We start from the raw sequence: 27,382 nt of genomic DNA on the forward strand, positions 1-27,382 counted from the left end.
ACTGAGTGAAATGGGACGCGGTGACTGAGTGAAATGGGTTGCGGTGACTGTGGGGAATAGGGTGCGGTGACTGACGGAAACGGATGCACTGTCTCAGCTGAATAGTGTTCACTGTCTTCATTAAATGGGATGCAGTGACTGAGGGAAAGGACATGCAGTGAATGTGGGAAATTGGATGCAGTGACTGAGGGAAATGGGAGGGAGTGGCTGAATGGAATGGGATGCAGGGACTGAGGGAAATGGGATGCTGTGACTCAGTGGAATGGGATGCAGTGACTGAGGGAAAGGTGATTCAGTGACTGTGGGAAATGGCAAGCTGTGACTGAGGAAAGGTGATGCAGTGACTGTGGGAAATGGGACGCAACGACGGAGGGAAATGGGACGCAGTGACTGAGTGAAATGGGATGCAGTGACTGAGTGAAGTGGGATGCAGTGACTGAGTGAAATGGGATGCCGTGGCTGAGTGAAATGGGATGCCGTGGCTGAGTGAAATGGAAAGCAGTGACTGAGGGAAATGGGATGCAGTGACTGAGGGAAATGGGATGCAGTGACTGAGTGAAATGGGACGCATTGACTGAGTCAAATGGGACGCAGTGACCGAGTGAAACTGGGTGCAGTGACTGAGGGAAATGGGAGGCAGTGGCTGAGTGAAATGGGATGCAGTCACTGAGGGAAATGGGATGCAGTGATGGATGGTAATGGAATGTCGTGACTGAATGAAATGGGGTGCAGTGACTGAGGGAAATGGGAGGCAGTGACTGAGTGAAATGGGAGGCAGTGACTGAATGAAATGGGATGCAGTGACTTTGGGAAATGGGATGCAGTGACTGAGTGAAATGGGAGGCAGTGACTGAGTGAAATGGGATGTCGTGGACGGAGTGAAATTGGATGCAGTGACTGAGTGAAATGTGATGCAGTGGCTGAGTGAAATGGGATACAGTGGCTGAGTGAAATGGGATGCAGTGACTGATTGAAATGGGATGCAGTGACTTTGGGAAATGGGATGCAGTGACTCAGTGGAATGGGATGCAGTGACTGAGGGAAAGGTGATTCAGTGACTGTGGGAAATGGCAAGCCGTGACTGAAGAAAGGAGATGCAGTGACTGTGGGAAATCGGACACAATGACGGAGGAAAATGGCACGCAGTGACTGAGTGAAATGGGATGCCGTGGCTGAGTGAAATGGGATGCCGTGGCTGAGTGAAATGGGAAGCAGTGACTGAGGGAAATGGGATGCAGTGACTGAGGGAAATGGGATGCAGTGACTGAGGGAAATGGGACGCAGTGACGGAGTGAAATGGGATGCAGTTACTGAATTAAATGGGATGTAGTGACTGAATGAAATGGGGTGCAGTGACTGAGTGAAATGGAATGCGGTGACTGTGGGGAATAGGGTGCGGTGACTAACGGAAACGGATGCACTGTCTCAGCTGAATAGTGTTCACTGTCTTCGTTAAATGGGATGCAGTGACTGAGGGAAAGGACATGCAGTGAATGTGGGAAATTGGATGCAGTGACTGAGGGAAATGGGAGGGAGTGACTGACTGAAATGGGAGGGAGTGACTGACTGAAATGGGAGGGAGTGACTGACTGAAATGGGAGGGAGTGACTGAGTGAAATGGGAGGGAGTGACTGACTGAAATGGGAGGGAGTGACTGAGTAAATTGGGAGGCAGTGACTGAGTGAAATGGGAGGGAGTGACTGAGTGAATTGGGAGGCAGTGACTGAGTGAATTGGGAGGCAGTGACTGAGTGAATTGGGAGGCAGTCACTGAGTGAAATGGGATGCACTCACTGAGTGAAATGGGATGCTGTGACTGATGGAAATGGGATCCTGTGACTAAGGTTAATGGGATGCAGTGACTGAGTGAAATGGGATGCAGTGACTGAGTGAAATGGGATGCAGTGACTGTGGGAAATGGGACGCAGTGACTGAGTGTAATGGGACGCAGTGACTGAGTGTAATGGGACGCAGTGACTGAGTGTAATGGGACGAATTGACTGAGTGAAATGGGACGCAGTCACTGAGTGAAATGGGATGCCGTGACTGAGTGAAATGTGATGCAGTGCCTGTGGAAACGGGATGCTGCGACTGAGGGTAATGGTATGCAGTGACTGTGGGAAATGGGATGCAGTGACTGAGTGAAATGTGATGCAGTGGCTGAATGGAATGGGATGCAGGGACTAAGGGAAATGGGATGCTGTGACTCAGTGGAATGGGATGCAGTGACTGAGGGAAAGGTGATTCAGTGACTGTGGGAAATGGCAAGCTGTGACTGAGGAAAGGAGATGCAGTGACTGTGGGAAATGGGACGCAATGACGGAGGGAAATGGGACGCAGTGACTGAGTGAAATGGGATGCAGTGGCTCAGTGAAATGGGATGCAGTGACTGAGGGAAATGGGATGCAGTGACTGAGGGAAATGGGACGCAGTGACTGAGGGAAATGGGACGCAGTGGCTGAGTGAAATCGGACGCATTGACTGAGTGAAATGGGACGCAGTGACCGAGTGAAACGGGGTGCAGTGACTGAGGGAAATGGGATGCAGTGACTGAGTGAAATGGCAGGCAGTGACTGAGTGAAATGGGATGCAGTGACGGAGTGAAATGGGATGCAGTGACGGAGTGAAATGGGATGCTGTGACCGATGGAAATGGGATACTGTGACTGAGGTTAATGGGATGCAGTGACTGAGTGAAATGGGATGCAGTGACTGAGTGAAATGGGATGCAGTGACTGTGGGAAATGGGTCGCAGTGACTGAGTGTAATGGGACGCAGTGACTGAGTGTAATGGGACGAATTCACTGAGTGTAAAGGGACGAATTGACTGAGTGAAATGGGACGCAGTCACTGAGTGACATGCGATGCCGTGACTGAGTGAAATGTGATGCAGTGCCTGTGGAAACGGGATGCTGCGACTGAGTGAAATGGGATGCAGTGGCTGAATGGAATGGGATGCAGGGACTGAAGGAAATGGGATGCTGTGACTCAGTGGAATGGGATGCAGTGACTGAGGGAAAGGTGATTGAGTGACTGTGGGAAATGGCAAGCTGTGACTGAGGAAAGGAGATGCAGTGACTGTGGGAAATGGGACGCAGTGACTGAGTGAAATGGGATGCAGTGGCTCAGTGAAATGGGATGCAGTCACTGAGTGAAATGGGATGCCGTGGCTGAGTGAAATGGGATGCCGTGGCTGAGTGAAATGGGAAGCAGTGACCGAGGGAAATGGGATGCAGTGACTGAGGGAAATGGGATGCAGTGACTGAGTGAAATGGCAGGCAGTGACTGAGTGAAATGGCAGGCAGTGACTGAGTGAAATGGGAGGCAGTGACTGAGTGAAATGGGAGGCAGTGGCTGAGTGAAATGGGATGCAGTGACGGATTGAAATGGGATGCAGTTACTGAATGAAATGGGATGTAGTGACTGAATGAAATGGGGTGCAGTGACTGAGGGAAATGGGTGCAGTGACTGAGGGAAGTGGGTGCAGTGACTCGGGGTAATGGGATGCACTGACTGAGTGAAATGTGATGCAGTGGCTGAGTGAAATGTGATGCAGTGGCTGAGTGAAATGGGATGCAGTCACTGAGTGAAATGGGATGCAGTGATGGATGGCAATGGGATGCAGTGACTGAGTGAAATGGGATGCAGTGACTGAGTGAAATGGGATGCACTGAGAGTGAAATGGGATGCAGTGAGTGAGTGAAATGGGAAGCAGTGACCGCGGGAAATGGAATGCGGTGACTGTGGGGAATAGGGTGCGGTGTCTAACGGAAACGGATGCACTGTCTCAGCTGAATAGTATTCACTGTCTTCATTAAATGGGATGCAGTGACTGAGGGAAAGGACTTGCAGTGTGTGTGGGAAATTGGATGCAGTGACTGAGGGAAATGGGAGGGAGTGGCTGACTGAAATGGGAGGGAGTGACTGACTGAAATGGGAGGGAGTGACTGAGTGAATTGGGAGGCAGTGACTGAGTGAAATGGGAGGCAGTCACTGAGTGAAATGGGAGGCAGTCACTGAGTGTAATGGGATGCAGTGACTGAGTGAAATGCGATGCAGTTAATGGCAAAAGGAGATGCAGTGACTGAGTGAAGTGGGTGGCAGTGACTGAGTGAAATGGGACGCGGTGACTGAGTGAAATGGTTTGCGGTGACTGTGGGGAATAGGGTGCGGTGACTGACGGAAACGGATGCACTGTCTCAGCTGAATAGTGTTCACTGTCTTCATTAAATGGGATGCAGTGACTGAGGGAAAGGACATGCAGTGAATGTGGGAAATTGGATGCAGTGACTGAGGGAAATGGGAGGGAGTGACTGACTGAAATGGGAGGGAGTGACTGACTGAAATGGGAGGGAGTGACTGAGTGAAATGGGAGGCAGTGACTGAGGGTAATGTAATACAGTGACTGAGTGAAATGCGATGCAGTGAATGGAAAAAAGAGATGCAGTGACTGAGTGAAGTGGGAGTTAGTGACTGAGTGAAGTGGCAGGCAGTGACTGTGTGAAGTGGCAGGCAGTGACTGTGTGAAGTGGGAGGCAGTGACTGCGTGAAGTGGGTTGCAGTGACTGAGTGAAATGGGACGCAGTGACTGAGTGAAATGGGACGCAGTGACTGAGTGAAATGGGAAGCAGTGAGTGAGGGTCATGGGATGCAGTGAGTGAGGGTCATGGGATGCAGTGAGTGAGGGTCATGGGATGCAATGACTGAAGGAAATGGGATGCTGTGACTCAGTGAAATGGGATGCAATGACTGAGTGAATATGATGAAGTGGCTGAGTGAAATGGGATGCAGTGACTGAGTGAAATGGGATGCAGTGACTGAGGAAAATGTGATGCAGTGACTGTGGGGAATAGGGTGCGGTGACTGATGGAAATGGATTCACTGTCTCACTTGGATAGCATTCACTGTCTCTGTTAAATGGGATGCAGTGACTGAGTGAAATGGGAGGGAGTGACTGAGTGAAATGGGAGGCAGTGACTGAGTGAAATGGGATGCAGTGACTGAGTGAAATAGGAAGCAGTGAGTGAGGGTCATGGGATGCAATGACTGAAGGACATGGGATGCTGTGACTCAGTGAAATGGGATGCAATGACTGAGTGAATATGATGCAGTGGCTGAGTGAAATGGGATGCAGTGACTGAGTGAAATGGGATGCAGTGGTTGAGTGAAATGGGATGCAGTCGCAAAGTGAAATGGGATGCAGTGGCTGAGTGAAATGGGATGCAGTGACTGAGGAAAATGTGATGCAGTGACTGAGGGAAAAGAGATGCAGTGACTGAGGGTAATGGGATGCACCGTCTCAGTTCAATGAGATTCATTGTCTCAGTTAAAAGGGACGCAGTGACTGAGTGAAATGGGGCGCAGCGACTGAGTGAAATGTGATGCCGTGACTGTGGGGAATAGGGTGCGGTGACTGATGGAAATGGATTCACTGTCTCACTTGGATAGGATTCACTGTCTCTGTTAAATGGGATGCAGTGACTGAGTGAAATGGGAGGGAGTGACTGAGGGAAAGGAGATGCAGTGAATGTGGGAAATGGGAGGCAGTGACTGAGGGAAATGGGAGGCAGTGACTGAGGAAATGGGTTGCAGTTCCTGATGGAAATTGAATGCAGCGTCAGTCAGAAACGGGATACAGTGACTGAGGGAAATGGGATGCAGTGACTGAGGGAAATGGGATGCAGTGACTGAGTGAAATGGGATGCACTGAATGAGTGACATGAGATGCAGAGACTGATGGAAATTGCATGCAGTAAGAGAGTGACATGAGCTGCAGTGACTGAGTGAAATGGGTTGCAGTGACTGTGCAAGTGGGATGCAGTATCTGACGGAAATTTGATGAAGTGTCAGTGAGAAACGGGATGCAGTGACTGAGTGAAATGGGACACAGTGACTGAGGGTAATGGGACGCACTGACTGAGGGAAATGAGATGCAGTGACTGAGTGAAATGGGGTGCAGTGACTGAGTGAAATGGGATGCAGTGACTGAGGGAATTGGGATGCAGTGACTGAGTGAAATGGGATGCAGTGACTGAGGGAATTGGGATGCAGTGACTGATTGTAATGGGATGCAGTGACTGAGTGAAATGGGATGCAGTGACTGAGTGAAATGGGACGCACTGACTGAGGGATATGGGATGCAGTGACTGAGTGCAATGTGATGCCGTGACTGTGGGGAATAGGGTGTGGTGACTGATGGAAGTGGATTCCCTGCCTGATTTGGACAGGTGTCACTGTCTCCTGCTCAGAGGGACTGGCCCCCGCAGCCATGACCCGCTCAGAGGGACTGGCCCCCGCAGCCAGATCCGCTCAGAGGGACTAGCCCCCGCAGCCCTGACCCGCTCACTGCGACTTGCCCCCTGCAGTCCTGACCCGCTCACAGGGACTGGCCCCCGCAGCCCTGACCCGCTCACAGGGAATGGCCACCACAGGCCTGAACCGCTCACTGCGACACTGCCCCCGGCAGCCCTGACCCGCTCACTGCGACAGGCACCCCCCGCAGCCCTGACCCGCTCAGAGCGACTTGCCCCCCGCAGCCCTGACCCGCTCAGAGGGACTGGCCCCCGCAGCCCTGACCCGCTCACTGCGACCTGCCCCCCGCAGCCCTGTCCCGCTGACAGGGACATGCCCCCGCAGCCCTGACCCGCTCGCAGGGACTGGCCCCCCGCAGTCCTGAACCGCTCAAAGCGACTTGCCCCCCGCAGCCCTGACCCGCTCACTGCGACACTGCCCCTCGCAGCCCTGACCCGCTCACTGCGACTTGCCCCCAGCACCACTGACCCGCTCACTGCGACTGGCCCCCCGCAGCCCTGACGCGATCACTGCGACTTGCCCTCCGCAGACCTGCCCCGCTCACTGCGACACTGCCCCCCGCAGCCCTGACCCGCTCACTGCAAGTTGCCCCTCGCAGCCCTGACCCGCTCACAGGGACTTCCCCCCGCAGCCCTGACCTGCTCACTGCGACTTGCCCCCCCAGCCCTGACCCGCTCACTGCGACACTGCCCCCCGCAGCCCTGACCCGCTCACTGCGACACTGCCCCTCGCAGCCCTGACCCGCTGACAGGGGCTTGCCCCCGCAGCCCTGACCCGCTCTTTGCGACTGGCCACCCGCAGCCCTGACGCGCTCACTGCAACTTGCCCCCCGCAGACCTGACCCGCTCACTGCGACCTGCCCCCCTGCAGGCCTATCCCGCTGACAGGGTCCTGCCCCCCAGCAGTCCTATCCCACTGACAGGGACATGCCCCCGCAGCCCTGACCCGCTCACAGGGACTGGCCCCGCAGCTGTTACCTGCTCACAGGGACCGGCACCCTGCAGCCATGACCCGCTCACTGCCACATTGCCCCCTGCACCCCTGACACGCTCGCTGCGACTTGCCCCCCGCACCCCAGACCCGCTCACTGCGACTTGCCCCCCGCAGCCCTGACCCGCTCACTGACACCTGCCCCCCGCAGACCTGTCCCGCTCACTGCGACTTCCCCCCGCAGTCCTGACCCGCTCTCTGCGACTTGCCCCCTGCAGTCCAGTCCCGCTGCCAGGGACTGGCCCCCGCAGCCCTGACCTGCTCACAGGGACTGGCCTCCCGCAGCCCTGACCCGCTCACTGCGACACTGCCCCCCGCAGCCCTGACCTGCTCACTGTGACTTGCCCCCCGCAGCCCTGACCCGCTCACTGCGACTTGCCCCCCGCAACCCTGACCCGCTCAGAGGGACTGGCCCCCGCAGCCCTGAACCGCTCTCTGCGACTTGCCCCCCGCAGACCTGTCCTGCTCACTGTGACTTCCCCCCGCAGTCCTGACCCGCTCTCTGCGACTTGCCCCCCGCAGTCCTGTCCCGCTGCCAGGGACGGGTCCCTGCAGCCCTGACCCGCTCACTGCGACACTGCCCCCCGCAGCCCTGACCCGCTCACTGCGACACTGCCCCCCGCAGCCCTGACCTGCTCACTGCGACTTGCCCCCCGCAGCCCTGACCCGCTCACTGCGACTTGCCCCCCGCAGTCCTGACCCGCTCTCTGCGACTTGCCCCCTGCAGCCCTGACCCGCTCACAGGGCCTGGCCCCCGCAGCCGTGACCCGCTCAAGAGGACTGGCCCCCGCAGCCCTGACCCACTCAGTGCGATTTGCTCCCCGCAGCCCTGACCCGCTCACTGCGACTGGCCCCCCGCAGCCCTGACCCGCTCACTGCGACCTGCCCCCCTGCAGTCCTGTCCCGCTGACCGGGACCGGCCCCCCTGCAGTCCTGTTCCGCTGACAAGGACATGCCCCCGCAGCCCTGACCCGCTCACAGGCACTGGCCCCCCGCAGCCCTGACCCGCTCACTGCGACATTGCCCCCCGCACTCCAGACCCGCTCACTGCGACTTTGCCCCCCGCACCCCAGACCCGCTCACTGCGACTTGTCCCCCGCAGCCCTGACCCGTGGACAGGGACTGGCCCCCGCAGCCCTGACCCGCTGACAGGGACTGGCCCCCGCAGCCCTGACCAGCTCACAGGGACTGGCACCCCGCAGCCCTGACCCGCTCACTGCGACTTGCCCCCCGCAGACCTGTCCTGCTCACTGTGACTTCCCCCCGCAGTCCTGACCCGCTCTCTGCGACTTGCCCCCCGCAGTCCTGTCCCGCTGCCAGGGACTGGTCCCCGCAGCCCTGACCCGCTCACTGCGACACTGCCCCCCGCAGCCCTGACCCGCTCACTGCGACACTGCCCCCCGCAGCCCTGACCTGCTCACTGCGACTTGCCCCCCGCAGCCCTGACCCGCTCACTGCGACTTGCCCCCCGCAGCCCTGACCCGCTCACTGCGACTTGCCCCCCGCAGTCCTGACCCGCTCACTGCGACTTGCCCCCCGCAGCCCTGACCCGCTCACTGCGACTTGCCTCCCGCAGACCTGAACCGCTCTCTGTGACTTGCCCCCTGCAGACCTGACCCGCTCAGAGGGACTGGCCCCCGCAGCCCTGACCCGCTCACTGCAACTTGTCCCCCGCAGAGCTGACCCGCTCACAGCGACCTGCCCCCCGCCACCCTGACCCGCTCAGGGGGCCCGGCCCCCGGCAGCCCTGACCCGCTCACTGCGACTTGACCCCGGCAGCCCTGACCCGCTCACTGCGACTTGCACCCCTGCAGTCCTGTCCCGCTGACAAGGACATGCCCTCGCAGCCCTGACCCGCTCACAGGGACTGGCCCCCGCAGCCCTTCCCCGCTCACAGGCACTGGCCCCCCGCAGCCCTGACCCGCTCACGGGTACCGGCCCCCCGCAGCCCTGACCCGCTCACTGCGGCACTGCCCCTCGCAGCCCTGACCCGCTCACTGCGACTTGCCCCCCGCACCCCTGACCCGCTGACAGGGACTTGCCACCGCAGCCCTGACCCGCTCACTGCGACTGGCCCCCAGCAGCCCTGACGCGCTCACTGCGACTTGCCCCCCGCAGTCCTGTCCCGCTGACAGGGATTTGCCCCCGCGGCCCTCAACCGCTCACTGCGACTGGCCCCAAACCGCCCTGACCCGCTCACTGCGATTTGCCCCCCGCAGCCCTGACCCGCTCACTGCGACCTGCCCCCCGCAGACCTGTCCCGCTCACGGGGTCCGACCCCCCGCAGCCCTGACCCGCTCACTGCGACACTGCCCCTCGCAGCCCTGACCCGCTCACTGCGACTTGCCCCCCGCACCCCTGACCCGCTGACAGGCACTGGCCCCCCGCAGCCCTGACCCGCTCACTTCGACTTGCCCCCCGCAGTCCTCACCCGCTGAGGGGGACCGGCCCCCCGCAGCCCTGACCCGACTCTGCGACCTGCCCCCCTGCAGTCCTGTCCCTCTGACCGGGACCGGCCCCCTTGCTGTCCTGTCCCGCTGACAAGGACATGCCCCCGCAGCCCTGACCCGCTCACAGGGACTGGCCTCCTCTGCCCTCACCCGCTCACAGGCACTGGCCCCCCGCAGCCCTGACCCGCTCACAGGGACAGGCCCCCCGCAGCCCTGACCTGCTTACTGCGACTTGCCCCCCTCTGCCCTGACCCGCTCACTGCGACTTGCCCCCCGCAGACCTGACCCGCTCACTGCGACTTGCCCCCCGCAGCCCTGACCCGCTCACTGCGACTTGCCCCCCGCAGTCCTGTCCCGCTGACAGGGACTGGCCCCCCGCAGTCCTGTCCCGCTGACAGGGACTCGCCCCCGCAGCCCTGACCCGCTCACTGCGACTTTCCCCCCGCAGTCCTGTCCCGCTGACAGGGACTGGCCCCCCCAGTCCTGTCCCGCTGACAGGGACTCGCCCCCGCAGCCCTGACCCGCTCACTGCGACACTGCCCCCCGCAGCCCTCACCCGCTCACTGTGACTTACCCGCCGCAGACCTGACCCACTCACTGCGACTTGTCCCCCGTCGTCCTAACCCGCTGACAGGGACAGGCCCCACGCAGCCCTTACCCGCTCACAGGGACTGGCCCCCCGCAGTCCTGACCTGCTCACTGCGACTCGCCCCCCGCAGTCCTGTCCCGCTGACAGGGACTCGCCCCCGCAGCCCTGACCCGCTCACTGCGACACTGCCCCCCGCAGTCCTCACCCGCTCGCTGCCTCTAGCCACCCGCAGCCCTCACCCGCTCACTGCGACTTGCCCCCCGCAGACCTGACCCGCTCAATGCAACTTGCCCCCCGCAGCCCTGACCTGCTCACAGGGACTGGCCCCCCGCAGTCCTGACCCGCTCACTGCGACTTGACCCCGCAGTCCTGTCCCGCTGACAGGGACTCGCCCCCGCAGCCCTGACCCGCTCACTGCGACACTGCCCCCCACAGTCCTCACCCGCTCACTGCCTCTAGCCCCCCGCAGCCCTCACCCGCTCACTGCGACTTGCCCCCCGCAGACCTGACCCGCTCAATGCAACTTGCCCCCCGCAGCCCTGACCCGCTGTCAGGGACTGGCCCCCGCAGCCCTGACCTGCTCACAGGGACTGGCCCCCTGCAGTCCTGACCCGCTCACTGCGACTTGCCCCCCGCAGTCCTGACCCGCTCACTGCGACTTGCCCCCCGCAGCCCTGACCCGCTCACTGCGACTTGCCTCCCGCAGACCTGAACCGCTCTCTGCGACTTGCCCCCTGCAGACCTGACCCGCTCAGAGGGACTGGCCCCCGCAGCCCTGACCCGCTCACTGCAACTTGTCCCTCGCAGAGCTGACCCGCTCACAGCGACCTGCCCCCCGCCACCCTGACCCGCTCAGGGGGCCCGGCCCCCGGCAGCCCTGACCCGCTCACTGCGACTTGACCCCGGCAGCCCTGACCCGCTCACTGCGACTTGCACCCCTGCAGTCCTGTCCCACTGACAAGGACATGCCCTCGCAGCCCTGACCCGCTCACAGGGACTGGCCCCCGCAGCCCTTCCCCGCTCACAGGCACTGGCCCCCCGCAGCCCTGACCCGCTCACTGCGACTTGCCCCCCGCAGTCCTGTCCCGCTGACAGGGACTGGCCCCCCGCAGTCCTGTCCCGCTGACAGGGACTCGCCCCCGCAGCCCTGACCCGCTCACTGCGACACTGCCCCCCGCAGCCCTCACCCGCTCACTGTGACTTACCCGCCGCAGACCTGACCCACTCACTGCGACTTGTCCCCCGTCGTCCTAACCCGCTGACAGGGACAGGCCCCACGCAGCCCTTACCCGCTCACAGGGACTGGCCCCCGCAGCCCTGAACCGCTCTCTGCGACTTGCCCCCTGCAGCCCTGACCCGCTCACAGGGCCTGGCCCCCGCAGCCGTGACCCGCTCAAAAGGACTGGCCCCCGCAGCCCTGACCCACTCAGTGCGATTTGCTCCCCGCAGCCCTGACCCGCTCACTGCGACTGGCCCCCCGCAGCCCTGACCCACTCACTGCGACTTGCCCCCCGCACCGCTGACCCGCTGACAGGGACTTGCCCCCACAGCCCTTACCCGCTCACTGAGATGGGTCCCCGCAGCCCTGACGCGCTCACTGCGCCTTGCCCCCGGCAGTCCTCACCCGCTCAGGGGGACCGGCCCCCCGCATCCCTGACCCGCTCACGGGGACCGGCCCCCTGCAGCCCTGACCCGCTCACTGCGACCTGCCCCCCTGCAGTCCTGTCCCGCGGACCGCGACCGGCCCCCCTGCAGTCCTGTTCCGCTGACAAGGACATGCCCCCGCAGCCCTGACCCGCTCTCAGGCACTGGCCCCCCGCAGCCCTGACCCGCTCACTGCGACATTGCCCCCCGCACCCCAGAACCGCTCACTGCGACTTTGCCCCCCGCACCCCAGACCCGCTCACTGCGACTTGTCCCCCGCAGCCCTGACCCGTGGACAGGGACTGGCCCCCGCAGCCCTGACCCGCTGACAGGGACTGGCCCCCGCAGCCCTGACCAGCTCACAGGGACTGCCACCCCGCAGCCCTGACCCGCTCACTGCGACTTGCCCCCCGCAGACCTGTCCCGCTCACTGTGACTTCCCCCCGCAGTCCTGACCCGCTCTCTGCGACTTGCCCCCCGCAGTCCTGTCCCGCTGCCAGGGACAGGTCCCCGCAGCCCTGACCCGCTCACTGCGACACTGCCCCCCGCAGCCCTGACCCGCTCACTGCGACACTGCCCCCCGCAGCCCTGACCTGCTCACTGCGACTTGCCCCCCGCAGCCCTGACCCGCTCACTGCGACTTGCCCCCCGCAGTCCTGACCCGCTCACTGCGACTTGCCCCCCGCAGCCCTGACCCGCTCACTGCGACTTGCCCCCCGCAGCCCTGACCCGCTCACTGCGACTTGCCTCCCGCAGACCTGAACCGCTCTCTGCGACTTGCCCCCTGCAGACCTGACCCGCTCAGAGGGACTGGCCCCCGCAGCCCTGACCCGCTCACTGCAACTTGTCCCCCGCAGAGCTGACCCGCTCACAGCGACCTGCCCCCCGCCACCCTGACCCGCTCAGGGGGCCCGGCCCCCGGCAGCCCTGACCCGCTCACTGCGACTTGACCCCGGCAGCCCTGACCCGCTCACTGCGACTTGCACCCCTGCAGTCCTGTCCCGCTGACAAGGACATGCCCTCGCAGCCCTGACCCGCTCACAGGGACTGGCCCCCGCAGCCCTTCCCCGCTCACAGGCACTGGCCCCCCGCAGCCCTGACCCGCTCACTGCAACATTGCCGCCCGCACCCCAGACCCGCTCACTGCGACCTGCCCCCCTGCAGGGCTGTCCCGCTGACAGGGACTTGACCCGCAGCCCTGACCCGCTCACGGGTACCGGCCCCCCGCAGCCCTGACCCGCTCACTGCGGCACTGCCCCTCGCAGCCCTGACCCGCTCACTGCGACTTGCCCCCCGCACCCCTGACCCGCTGACAGGGACTTGCCACCGCAGCCCTGACCCGCTCACTGCGACTGGCCCCCCGGAGCCCTGACGCGCTCACTGCGACTTGCCCCCCGGAGTCCTGTCCCGCTGACAGGGATTTGCCCCCGCGGCCCTCAACCGCTCACTGCGACTGGCCCCAAACCGCCCTGACCCGCTCACTGCGATTTGCCCCCCGCAGCCCTGACCCGCTCACTGCGACCTGCCCCCCGCAGCCCTGACCCGCTCACTGCGACACTGCCCCTCGCAGCCCTGACCCGCTCACTGCGACTTGCCCCCCGCACCCCTGACCCGCTGACAGGGGCTAGCCCCCGACGACCTGACCCGCTCACTGCGACTTGCCCCCCGCAGTCCTCACCCGCTGAGGGGGACCGGCCCCCCGCAGCCCTGACCCGCTCACTGCGACCTGCCCCCCTGCAGTCCTGTCCCTCTGACCGGGACCGGCCCCCTTGCTGTCCTGTCCCGCTGACAAGGACATGCCCCCGCAGCCCTGACCCGCTCACAGGGACTGGCCCCCTCTGCCCTCACCCGCTCACAGGCACTGGCCCCCCGCAGCCCTGACCCGCTCACTGCGACATTGCCCCTGGACATCACTGCTGTTTGGGGTCCTGCCATTAACTGTGTATCCCTTTCCTTAACACTTGGTCTCCTAAAATGTAACACCTCATGCCTGCCCAGATTAAATTCCATCGGCCATTTCTCCGCTCATGTTTGCAATTGGTCACTATCTTGCTGTCCGCACCCCAGACCCGCCCACTGCGACTTGCCCACTGCGACTTGCCCCCTGCGACTTGCCCCCTGCAGCCCTGACCCGCTCAGAGAGCCTGCCCCCGCAGCCCTGACCTGCTTACAGGGAATGGCCCCCACAGCCCTGACCAGCTCACTGCGACACTGCCCCCCGCAGCCCTGACCCGCTGACTGCGACTTGCCCCCCGCATCCCTGACCTGCTCACTGCGACTTGCCCTCCCCCAGCCCTGACCCGCTCAGGGGAACCGGCCCCCCGCAGCCCTGACCCGCTCACTGGGACCGGCCCCCCGCAGCCCTGACCCGCTCACTGCGCACTGCCCCCCGCAGCCCTGACCCGCTCACTGCGACACTGCCCCCCGCTGCCCTGACCCGCTCACTGCGACACTGCCCCTCGCAGCCCTGACCCGCTGACAGGGGCTGGCTCCTGCAGCCCTGACCCGCTCTCTGCGACTGGCCCCCCGCAGCCCTGATCCGCTCACTGCGACTTACCCCCCCCCCCCGCAGCCCTGACCCGTTTACTGCGACTTGCCCCCCGCAGCCCTGACCCGCTCAGAGGGACTGGCTCCCGCAGCCCTGACCCGCTCACAGGGACAGGCCCCCCGCAGCCCTGACCTGCTTACTGCGACTTGCCCCCCTCTGCCCTGACCCGCTCACTGCGACTTGCCCACCGCAGACCTGACCCGCTCACTGCGACTTGCCCCCCGCAGCCCTGACCCGCTCACTGCGACTTGCCCCCCGCAGTCCTGTCCCGCTGACAGGGACTGGCCCCCCGCAGTCCTGTCCCGCTGACAGGGACTCGCCCCCGCAGCCCTGACCCGCTCACTGCGACTTGCCCCCTGCAGTCCTGTCCCGCTGACAGGGACTGGCCCCCCCGCAGTCCTGTCCCGCTGACAGGGACTCGCCCCCGCAGCCCTGACCCGCTCACTGCGACACTGCCCCCCGCAGCCCTCACCCGCTCACTGTGACTTACCCGCCGCAGACCTGACCCACTCACTGCGACTTGTCCCCCGTCGTCCTAACCCGCTGACAGGGACAGGCCCCACGCAGCCCTTACCCGCTCACAGGGACTGGCCCCCGCAGCCCTGAACCGCTCTCTGCGACTTGCCCCCTGCAGCCCTGACCCGCTCACAGGGCCTGGCCCCCGCAGCCGTGACCCGCTCAAAAGGACTGGCCCCCGCAGCCCTGACCCACTCAGTGCGATTTGCTCCCCGCAGCCCTGACCCGCTCACTGCGACTGGCCCCCCGCAGCCCTGACCCGCTCACTGCGACTTGCCCCCCGCACCGCTGACCCGCTGACAGGGACTTGCCCCCACAGCCCTTACCCGCTCACTGAGATGGGTCCCCGCAGCCCTGACGCGCTCACTGCGCCTTGCCCCCGGCAGTCCTCACCCGCTCAGGGGGACCGGCCCCCCGCAGCCCTGACCCGCTCACGGGGACCGGCCCCCTGCAGCCCTGACCCGCTCACTGCGACCTGCCCCCCTGCAGTCCTGTCCCGCTGACCGGGACCGGCCCCCCTGCAGTCCTGTTCCGCTGACAAGGACATGCCCCCGCAGCCCTGACCCGCTCACAGGCACTGGCCCCCCGCAGCCCTGACCCGCTCACTGCGACATTGCCCCCCGCACCCCAGACCCGCTCACTGCGACTTTGCCCCCCGCACCCCAGACCCGCTCACTGCGACTTGTCCCCCGCAGCCCTGACCCGTGGACAGGGACTGGCCCCCGCAGCCCTGACCCGCTGACAGGGACTGGCCCCCGCAGCCCTGACCAGCTCACAGGGACTGGCACCCCGCAGCCCTGACCCGCTCACTGCGACTTGCCCCCCGCAGACCTGTCCCGCTCACTGTGACTTCCCCCCGCAGTCCTGACCCGCTCTCTGCGACTTGCCCCCCGCAGTCCTGTCCCGCTGCCAGGGACTGGTCCCCGCAGCCCTGACCCGCTCACTGCGACACTGCCCCCCGCAGCCCTGACCCGCTCACTGCGACACTGCCCCCCGCAGCCCTGACCTGCTCACTGCGACTTGCCCCCCGCAGCCCTGACCCGCTCACTGCGACTTGCCCCCCGCAGTCCTGACCCGCTCACTGCGACTTGCCCCCCGCAGTCCTGACCCGCTCACTGCGACTTGCCCCCCGCAGCCCTGACCCGCTCACTGCGACTTGCCTCCCGCAGACCTGAACCGCTCTCTGCGACTTGCCCCCTGCAGACCTGACCCGCTCAGAGGGACTGGCCCCCGCAGCCCTGACCCGCTCACTGCAACTTGTCCCCCGCAGAGCTGACCCGCTCACAGCGACCTGCCCCCCGCCACCCTGACCCGCTCAGGGGGCCCGGCCCCCGGCAGCCCTGACCCGCTCACTGCGACTTGACCCCGGCAGCCCTGACCCGCTCACTGCGACTTGCACCCCTGCAGTCCTGTCCCGCTGACAAGGACATGCCCTCGCAGCCCTGACCCGCTCACAGGGACTGGCCCCCGCAGCCCTTCCCCGCTCACAGGCACTGGCCCCCCGCAGCCCTGACCCGCTCACTGCAACATTGCCGCCCGCACCCCAGACCCGCTCACTGCGACCTGCCCCCCTGCAGGGCTGTCCCGCTGACAGGGACTTGACCCGCAGCCCTGACCCGCTCACGGGTACCGGCCCCCCGCAGCCCTGACCCGCTCACTGCGGCACTGCCCCTCGCAGCCCTGACCCGCTCACTGCGACTTGCCCCCCGCACCCCTGACCCGCTGACAGGGACTTGCCACCGCAGCCCTGACCCGCTCACTGCGACTGGCCCCCCGCAGCCCTGACGCACTCACTGCGACTTGCCCCCCGCAGTCCTGTCCCGCTGACAGGGATTTGCCCCCGCGGCCCTCAACCGCTCACTGCGACTGGCCCCAAACCGCCCTGACCCGCTCACTGCGATTTGCCCCCCGCAGCCCTGACCCGCTCACTGCGACCTGCCCCCCGCAGCCCTGTCCCGCTCACGGGGTCCGACCCCCCGCAGCCCTGACCCGCTCACTGCGACACTGCCCCTCGCAGCCCTGACCCGCTCACTGCGACTTGCCCCCCGCACCCCTGACCCGCTGACAGGGGCTAGCCCCCGACGACCTGACCCGCTCACTGCGACTTGCCCCCCGCAGTCCTCACCCGCTGAGGGGGACCGGCCCCCCGCAGCCCTGACCCGCTCACTGCGACCTGCCCCCCTGCAGTCCTGTCCCTCTGACCGGGACCGGCCCCCTTGCTGTCCTGTCCCGCTGACCAGGACATGCCCCCGCAGCCCTGACCCGCCCACTGCGACTTGCCCCCCGCAGCCCTGACCCGCTCACTGCGACTTGCCCCCCGCAGCCCTGACCCGCTCACAGGGACTTGCCCCTTGCAGTCCTGTCCCGCTGACAAGATCTTGCCCCCGCAGCCCTGACCCGCTCACTGCGACTTGCCCCCCGCAGCCCTGTCCCGCTCACGGGGTCCGACCCCCCGCAGCCCTGACCCGCTCACTGCGACACTGCCCCTCGCAGCCCTGACCCGCTCACTGCGACTTGCCCCCCGCACCCCTGACCCGCTGACAGGGGCTAGCCCCCGACGACCTGACCCGCTCACTGCGACTTGCCCCCCGCAGTCCTCACCCGCTGAGGGGGACCGGCCCCCCGCAGCCCTGACCCGCTCACTGCGACCTGCCCCCCTGCAGTCCTGTCCCTCTGACCGGGACCGGCCCCCTTGCTGTCCTGTCCCGCTGACCAGGACATGCCCCCGCAGCCCTGACCCGCCCACTGCGACTTGCCCCCCGCAGCCCTGACCCGCTCACTGCGACTTGCCCCCCACAGCCCTGACCCGCTCACAGGGACTTGCCCCTTGCAGTCCTGTCCCGCTGACAAGATCTTGCCCCCGCAGCCCTGACCCGCTCACTGCGACTTGCCCCCCGCAGCCCTGACTCGCTCACAGGGACTTGCCCCTTGCTGTCCTGTCCTGCTGACAGGGACTTCCCCCCGCAGCCCTCACCCGCTCAGAGGGACTGGCCCCCGCAGCCTTGACCCGCTTACTGCGACTTTCCCCCCGCTGCCCTGACCAGCTCACTGCGACTTGCCCCCCCGCAGACTTGACCCACTCACTGCCACCTGCCACCCGCAGTCCAGTCCTGCTGACAGGGACCTGCCCCTTGCAGTCCTGTCCCGCAGACAGGGACTTGCCCCCGCAGCCCTGACCCGCTCACAGGGACTGTCCGCCGCAGCCCTGACTCGCTCACAGGGTCTGGCCCCCCGCAGCCCTGACCCGCTCACTGCGACACTGCCCCCTGCAGCCCTGACACGCTCACTGCAATTTGCCCCCCGCACTCCTGACCTGCTCACAGCGACTGGCCCCCGCAGCCCTGACCCGCTCACTGCGACTTGCACCCCGCAGCCCTGACCCGCTAACTGCGACTTGCCCCCCGCAGACCTGTCCCGCTCACTGCGACTTGCCCCCTGCAGTCCTGACCCGCTCACTGCAACTTGCCCCCCCGCATTCCTGTCCCGCTGACAGGGGCTGGCCCCCGCAGCCCTGACCCGCTCACAGGAACTGGCCCCCCGCAGCCCTGACCCGCTCACTGCGACTTGCCGCCCGCAGCCCTGACCCGCTCACAGGGATTGGCCCCCGCAGCCCTGACCCGCTCACAGGGATTGGCCCCCGCAGCCCTGACCCGCTCACTGCGACTTGCCCCCCGCAGCCCTGACCCGCTCACTGCGACTTGCCCCCCGCAGTCCTGACCCGCTCACTGCGACTTGCCCCCCGCAGTCCTGACCCGCTCACTGCGACTTGCCCCCTGCAGTCCTGACCCCCTCACAGGGACTGGCCCCCGCAGCCCTTACACGCTCATTGCAACTTGCCCCCTGCAGTCCTGTCCCGCTGAACAGAGACTTGCCCCTGCAGCCCTGACCCGCTCACTGCGACTTGCCCCCGCTGCCCTGACCCGCTCACTGCGCCTTGCCCCCCGCAGCCCTGACCCGCTCAGAGGGACTGGCCCCCGCAGCCCTGACCTGCTCAGAGGGACTGGCCCCCCGCAGCCCTGACCCGCTTCCTGCGAGTTGGCCCCCGCAGACCTGACCCGCTGACTGCGACTTGCCCCCCGCTGCCCTGACCCGCTCACTGCGACTTCCCCCCCACCGTCCTGACCCGCTGACTGCGACTTGCCCCCCGCAGTCCTGTCCCGCTGACAGGGACTTGCCCCCGCAGCCCTGACCCGCTCACTGCGACTTGCCCCCCTCTGCCCTGACACGCTCACTGCTACTTGCCCCCTGCCGCCCTGACCCACTCACTGCGACATTGCCCCCCGCACCCCAGACCCGCTCACTGCGACTTCCCATCGCAGCCCTGACCCGGTCAGAGGGACTGCCCCCCGCAGCCCTGACCCGCTCACAGGGACTGGCCCCCGCAGCCGTGACCCGCTCACAGGGACTGGCCCCCGCAGACGTGACCCGCTCACAGGGACTGGCACCCCGCAGCCCTGACCCGCTCACTGCGACTTGCCCCCCGCAGCCCTAACCCGCTCACAGGGCCTGGCCCCCGCAGCCGTAACCCCCTCACAGGGACTGGCCCCCGCAGCCCTGACCTGCTCACTGCAACTTGCCCCGCGCAGTCCTGTCCCGCTGACATGGACTTGCCCCTGCAGCCCTGACCCGCTCACTGCGACTGGCCCCCTGCAGCCCTGATCCACTCACTGCGACTTGCCCCCCGCTGCCCTGACCCGCTCACTGCGCCTTGCCCCCCGCAGCCCTGACCCGCTCAGAGGGACTGGCCCCCGCAGCCCTGAGCCGCTCAGAGGGACTGGCCCCCCGCAGCCCTGACCCGCTTACTGCGAGTTGGCCCCCGCAGACCTGACCCGCTCACTGCGACTTGCCCCCCGCAGTCCTGACCCGCTCACTGCGACTTGCCCCCCGCAGCCCTGACCCGCTCAGAGGGACTGGCCCCCGCAGCCCTGACCCGCTCAGAGGGACTGACCCCCGCAGCCCTGACCTGCTCACAGGGACTGGCACCCTGCAGCCCTGACCCGCTCACTGCGACTTGCCCCCCGCAGCCCTGACCCGCTCACTGCAACTTGCCCCCCGCAGCCCTGACCCGCTCACAGGGACTTGCCCGCCGCTGCCCTGACCCGCTCACTGCGCCTTGCCCCCCGCAGCCCTGACCCGCTCAGAGGGACTGGCCCCCGCAGCCCTGACCCGCTCAGAGGGACTGGCCCCCCCGCGGGACTGGCCCCCCGCAGCCCTGACCCGCTTACTGCGAGTTGGCCCCCGCAGACCTGACCCGCTCACTGCGACTTGCCCCCCGCAGCCCTGACCCGCTGACTGCGACTTGCCCCCTGCAGACCTTACCCGCTGACTGCGACTTGCCCCCCGCCGCCCTGACCCACTCACTGCGACATTGCCCCCCGCACCCCAGACCCGCTCACTGCGACTTCCCATCGCAGCCCTGACCCGGTCAGAGGGACTGGCCCCCGCAGCCGTGACCCGCTCACAGGGACTGGCCCCCGCAGCCGTGACCCGCTCAGAGACTGGCCCGCCGTAGCCCTGAACCGCTCACAGGGACTGGCCGCCGCAGACCTGACTCGCTCACTCCGACTTGCCCCCTGCAGTCCTGACCCCCTCAGAGGGACTGGCCCCCGCAGCCCTGACCCGCTCACTGCAACTTGCCCCCCGCAGCCCTGACCCGCTCACAGGGCCTGGCCCCCGCAGCCGTAACCCCCTCACAGGGACTGGCCCCCGCAGCCCTGACCCGCTCACTGCGACTTCCCCCCCGCAGTCCTGTCCCGCTGACAGGGACTTGCCCCCGCAGCCCTGACCTGCTCGCTGCGACTTGCCCCCCTCTGCCCTGACACGCTCACTGCGACTTGCCCCCCGCCGCCCTGACCCACTCACTGCGACATTGCCCCCCGCACCCCAGACCCGCTCACTGCGACTTCCCATCGCATCCCTGACCCGGTCAGAGGGACTGCCCCCCGCAGCCCTGATCCGCTCACAGGGACTGGCCGCCGCAGACCTGACTCGCTCACTCCGACTTGCCCCCTGCAGTCCTGACCCCTTCAGAGGGACTGGCCCCCGCAGCCCTGACCCGCTCACTGCAACTTGCCCCCCGCAGCCCTGACCCGCTCACAGGGCCTGGCCCCCGCAGCCGTAACCCCCTCACAGGGACTGGCCCCCGCAGCCCTGACCCGCTCACTGCAACTTGCCCCCCGCAGTCCTGTCCCGCTGACAGGGACTTGCCCCTGCAGCCCTGACCCGCTCACTGCGACTGGCCCCCTGCAGCCCTGATCCACTCACTGCGACTTGCCCCCCGCTGCCCTGACCCGCTCAGTGCGCCTTGCCCCCCCAGCCCTGACCCTCTCAGAGGGACTGGCCCCCGCAGCACTGACCCGCTCAGAGGGACTGGCCCCCCGCAGCCCTGACCCGCTTACTGCGAGTTGGCCCCCGCAGACCTGACCCGATGACTGCGACTTGCCCCACGCAGTCCTGACCCGCTCACTGCGACTTGACCCCCGCAGCCCTGACCCGCTGACTGCGACTTGCTCCCTGCAGACCTTACCCGCTGACTGCGACTTGCCCCCTGCAGCCCTGACCCGTTCACAGGGACTGGCCCCCGCAGCCCTGACATGCTCACTGCGATTTGCCCCCCGCAGTCCTGTCCCGCTGACAGGCACTTGCCCCTTCCAGTCCTGACCCACTCAGAGGGACTGGCCCCCGCAGCCCTGACCCGCTCACAGGGACTGACCCCCGCAGCCCTGACCCGCTCACTGCGACTTGCACCCGGCAGTCCTGTCCTGCTGACAGGGACTGGCCCCCGCAGCCCTGACCCGCTCACTGCGACTTGCCCCCCGCAGCCCTGACCCGCTCACAGGGACTGGTCCCCGCAGCCCTGACCTGCTCACAGCAACTTGTCCCCTGCATTCCTGTCGCGCTCACAGCGTCTGGCCCCCTACAGCCCTGACCCGCTCACAGGGACTGGTCCCCGCAGCCCTGACCCGCTCACTGCGACTTGCCCCCCGCAGCCCTGACCCGCTCACTGCGACTTGCCCCCTGCAGACCTCACCCGCTCACTCCGACTTGCCCCCTGCAGTCCTGACCCGCTCAGAGGGACTGGCCCCACCAGCCCTGACCCGCTCACTGCAACTTGCCTCCCGCAGCCCTGACCCGCTCACAGGGCTGGCCCCCGCAGCCCTGACCCGCTCACTGCAACTTGCCCCCCGCAGTCCTCTCCCGCTGACAGCGACTTGCCCCTGCTGCCCTGACCCGCTCACTGCGACTGGCCCCCTGCAGCCCTGATCCACTCACTGCGACTTGCCCCCCGCTGCCCTGACCTGCTGACTGGACCTGCCCCCCTCCAGTCCTGTCCCGCTGACAGGGACCTGCCCTCCTGCAGTCCTGCCCCGATGACAGGGACCTGCCCTCCTGCAGTCCTGTCCCACTGACGTGCACTGGCCCCCGCAGCCCTGACCCGCTCACTGCGACTTGCACCCCGCTGCCCTGACCAGCTCACTGCGACTTGCCCCCCGCAGCCCTGACCTGCTCACTGCGACTTGCCCCCCGCTGCCCTGACCAGCTCACTGCGACTTGCCCCCCGCAGCCCTGAACCGCTCACTGCGACTTGCCCCCCGCAGTCCTGACCCGCTCACAGGGACGGGCCCCCGTATCCCTGACCCGCTCACTGCGACTTCCGCCTGCAGCCCTGACCCGCTCACAGGGACTGGCCCCCGCAGCCCTGACCCGCTCACAGGGACTGGCCTCCCGCAGCCCTGACCCGCTCACTGCGACTTGGGCCCCGCAGACCTGACCCGCTCACTGCGACTTGCCCCCTGCAGTCCTGTCCCCCTGACAGGCACTTGCCCCTTGCAGTCCTGTCCCGCTGACAGGGACTGGCCCCCGCATCCCTGACCCACTCACAGGGACTGGCACCCCGCAGCCCTGACCCGCTCACTGCGACTTGGCCCAGGCAGATCTGACCCGCTCACTGCGACTTGCCCCCCGCAGACCTGACCCGCTGACAGCGACTTGCCCCCCGCAGGCCTGACCCGCTCACAGGGACTGGCACCCCGCAGCCCTGACCCGCTCACTGCGACTTGCCCCCCGCAGCCCTGACCCGCTGTCTGCGACTTGCCCATCGCAGTCCTGACCCGCCTAGAGGGACTGCCACCCGCAGCCCTGACCCGCTCACAGGGACTGGCCCGCCGCAGCCATGACCCGCTCACAGGGACTGGCACCCGCAGCCCTGACCCGCTCACAGGGACTGGCCCCTGCAGCCCTCTCCAGCTGACAGCAACTGGCCCCCTCAGCCCTGACCCGCTCACTGGGACTGGCCCCCGCAGCCCTGACCCGCTCATAGCGGCTGGCCCCCGCAGCCCTGACCCGCTCACAGGGACTGGCCCCCGCAGCCCTGACCCGCTCACAGCAGCTGGCCCCCGCAGCCCTGATCCTCTCACAGGGACTGTCCTCCGCAGCCCTGACCCGCTCACAGCGATTTGCCCCCTGCAGTCCTGTCCCGCTGACAGCGACTTGCCCCCGCAGCCCTGTCCCGCTGTCAGCGACTTGCCCCCGCAGCCCTGACCCACTCACTGCGACCTGCCCCCGCCGCCCTGACCCGCTCACAGCGACTTGCCCCCTCAGTCCTGACCCTCTCACAGGCACTGGCCCCCTTCGTCCTGATCCGCTCACACCGACTTGCCCCTGCAGCCCTGACCTGCTCGCAGCGACTTTCCCCTCCTTCCTGACCTGCTCACAGGCACTTGTTCCCTCCGTCGTAACCCACTCACAACGTCTTGTCCCCTCTGTCCTGACCCGCTCACAGCGTTTTGCCTCCCATCCCTCTTGCACAGGTCACCCCTTGCTAAGAAACGGTCCCAATTATCCATGAACCGGAAACCCTGCCCCCTGTGCCAGCTCCTTAACCATGCATTCATCTCACCTATCTTTCTATGACTTAGCTCACTAACATGTGGCACTCATGGAAACCCATAAATTATTACCCTCTGGGTCCTGCCTTTCAGCCTCTTTGCTAACTCCTTGCACATAGTCCGCAGGATGTCATCCCTCTTTCTGCCTATGTCATTGGTACCAACGTGCCCCGTGGCCTCTGGCTGCTCACCCTCCCCTTTAAGAATTTGTTGCAACCACTCAGAGATGTCCTTGACCTTGCACCAGGGAAGCCACACGCGGCCCTGGTGTCTCAAATGTGGCGACAGAATCTATGCCCCCAACGAATGAGTCTCCAACCACACTCGCTCACTTGGATTTGCCTTACTCTGTCCCACAGCAGGGTGGTTTGTACTATGGACCTGGCTACTGCTGATTATATAACTGACCCAGTTTAGTTTTCGATCAGTGTTAACCTTGGTTTAGTGGATAGCCAAGCACCTCAGTAGTCTACAATACAGGAGAAATACATTCTTAAGCTGACAGATTCTAACAGTCAAGGACAAGCACTGAATTGTTCTGACCTCATTTCCAACACCTGGCCCATAGCCTTGCATGGCTTGGATAGCACTTGCACATTTAAAAAAAAATAAATGTAACGATGATGTGAGGGTAAAGACATGGAATTTTTTTGATATGGTCATATTCTGTCTTGTTGGAGCTGATTGCTGCTGAGCACTTGTCTGGTGCAAATGTAACTTATCCTTTATCAGGCCAAGCCTGATCGTTGTCCAAGTCTCACTGTATTTTCTCATTGTTGACTTAATGTTGGTTAAGCCCAACAGTGTTGTACATACCCTGCCTATTCTGAAACTCTACCACTTAATATTAAGTCTAATAAAGACAAGTATCCAATGTGCCTTCCAAACCACTTCAACGACCTGGTCCGTTACATTGGGGGATCAACAGGCATGCACATCAAGATCCTGAGATCCCTCTGATCATTGGTGCTTGTGAGGTCCCTATGATTCATCATGGGCTCCAAGATCTGATTGTGCTGTGTCACCTCATCCTTATCCCGTTCGTCCTTCGATGAAATAATGTTCACAAACGCTTCTCAAAAATTCTTCCCAATCCTCCTTTTTGCAATCATGATACAAGTGAGCATAAAACTTGGAACACGACAGCAACAGGAATGTGCCCTTTGGCCCACCATGTTGGGGCAACATGACCACAAATGAAATAATCCCTTCTGCCTGTCCTTGATCCATAGTCCTCCATTCCTTGCATATTCGTGCACTTAACTAAAAGTCCCTTTCAAATGCTTTCATCGTATCTGCATCCACTACGACCCCAGGCAATGTATTCCACACTTTTAACATGCTTCGTGTGAAATACTTGCCCCTCACATCTCTTTTGAACTCCCCCCCCGCCCCCGCCTCAGCTTAAATGCATGCCCCCTAATAGTGGACACTTCAACTCCGGGGGAGAAATTTTCTGACCGTTAGCTGTATTTATGTATCTCCTAATTTTATAGACTTCTATCAAGCCTGCCCTCAGCTTCTACTGCCCCAGAGAAAACGAAGAGTTTTTTCCAGCTCCTCCCTCTCGTTCATACCCTCTATTCCAGTCAGCATGCTGGTAAATCTCTTCTGCACCCTGTCCAAAGCCTGCACATCCTTAGTGTAATGTGGCGGCCAGAATTGGATGCAATACTCTGTGTGGTCTCACCAAAGTCTTGTAAAGCTGCAGTGTGACATCCTGACTCTTGCACTGAGTTCCCCTATGAATAAAGGCAAGCATGCGATATGCCTTCTTGACCACCCTATCTACTTGTGTGGCTACTGTCAGGGAGTTATGGTCTAGGACCCCAAGATCCCTCTGGACATCACTGCTGTTTGGGGTCCTGCCATTAACTGTATCCCTTTCCTTAACACTTGGTCTCCTAAAATGCAACACCTCATGCCTGCCCAGATTAAATTCCATCGGCCATTTCTCCGCTCGAGTTTGCAATTGGTCTGTATCTTGCTGTGTCCTTTGACAACCTTCCATGCTGTCCACAAGTCCATTGGTCCTTATATCATCTGCAAATTTAGTAATCCCCCATCTACATTTGCAACCAAGTCATTTACATATATCACAAACAGCAGAAGTCACATCGATGTGGAACACCACTCGTCACTGAGCTGCAGCCAGAAAAACAGCTTTCCACCACTGAGACGGCAAGAACTGTAGATGCTGGAATCAGAGTTAGCCAAGTGTGGAGCTGGAGGAACGCAGCAGGTCAGGCAGCATCAGAGGAACAGGAAAGCTGACATTGTTGATGCTGCCTGGCCTGCTGTGTTCCTCCAGCCCTATACTGTGTTATCTTTGTTAGCCTTCCACCGCTACCGTCTGCCTTATATGGGCAGGCCAAGTCACCATGGATCTCATGGATCTTAATCTTCTGGATGAGCATGCCATGAGGGACCTTTTTGAAAACCTTCGTAAAATCCATGGATATGTTATCAACTGTTCTACCCTAATTGATCACCCTTGTCACCTCCTTGAAAACTTCAACTGACTTGGTAAGACATAACCTGCCCCGCATAATGCCATGCTGGCTGTCCCTTATTAGCCCATACCTTTGAGACATGAGACACTCACCAGTCTGTAGTTTCCTGCAAAGTCCCTGTTTTCCTGCTTGAACAGAGGAATGACTTTATCCACTCACCAGTCTCCGCAACCCCTCCAGTGCCTGGCAAGGATATCAGATCCTGTTGAAAGTGGTGTGTTGATGCATTTGTGTCATGATTGTGTTTTGTTTGAGCCCTTACATTCAAAGCAGTGTAAGAATGTCTTTGTGCAGCAGGCGAGGTGTGATGAGACTGAGCCTTCATACAATTGCAAGATGTTGAAAATTTGCCATTATTTATGAAAACAGTGATAAATTTCCATGATCAACATTTCTTTTACACTTCAATGATTATCCCATGGCATGTAAAATCAGAAAGATATGATAAAATGAGACTGGGTCATATGCAGGGAGAATGTTTGCCTTTCACGTCTATAGAAGTAGTGAAATATTTCCGTGAATCTAAAAGTCACTTTTCTGTTCATTGAAGGACACAATCATCGCCTTGGAAGCTTCATCACGATACTACTTTGCATTTCTGAAGAGGGAAGAAGAAATCAACATGCAAATTCAATTCCATGGTTTTGGAAGTCCCATTGAGAACACGATTCATTTGCGCCGGCATAATGCTCTGACCGAGAAAGAATTGAAGGTGAGTTTGTAGTTTGGAAGATCGCAGCAATTTATGCATCAACTTGTTCATCGATAATGTTCCATTGCTTTCAAACTGCATTTTCCACTCTGCGAGATAATAACTGTTAGAACAAGCAACAGCATCGGTAGATGGTCTATGGGGAATGCAATGTTACAAAACCCAATCCATTCAACAACATATTTCAGATATGTCAACAAATTAAATATTCCAGCACAGGAT

General features: G+C 63.1%; 1 long non-coding RNA gene across 1 annotated transcript in view; it reads left to right on the plus strand.

The window, feature by feature from the left end:
• Nucleotides 1–27,143, plus strand: part of LOC132207767 (uncharacterized) — a 46,961-nt gene extending 19,818 nt beyond the window's left edge. The window contains exon 3 of the long non-coding RNA XR_009443792.1: nt 26,999–27,143. This is a non-coding gene — a long non-coding RNA (uncharacterized LOC132207767). The remainder of the gene's footprint in view (nt 1–26,998) is intronic.
• Nucleotides 27,144–27,382: the final 239 nt, after the last annotated feature.

This window comes from Stegostoma tigrinum, unplaced genomic scaffold (assembly GCF_030684315.1).
Source record: "Stegostoma tigrinum isolate sSteTig4 unplaced genomic scaffold, sSteTig4.hap1 scaffold_151, whole genome shotgun sequence".
In the NCBI taxonomy this organism is placed as follows: Eukaryota; Metazoa; Chordata; class Chondrichthyes; order Orectolobiformes; family Stegostomatidae; genus Stegostoma; species Stegostoma tigrinum.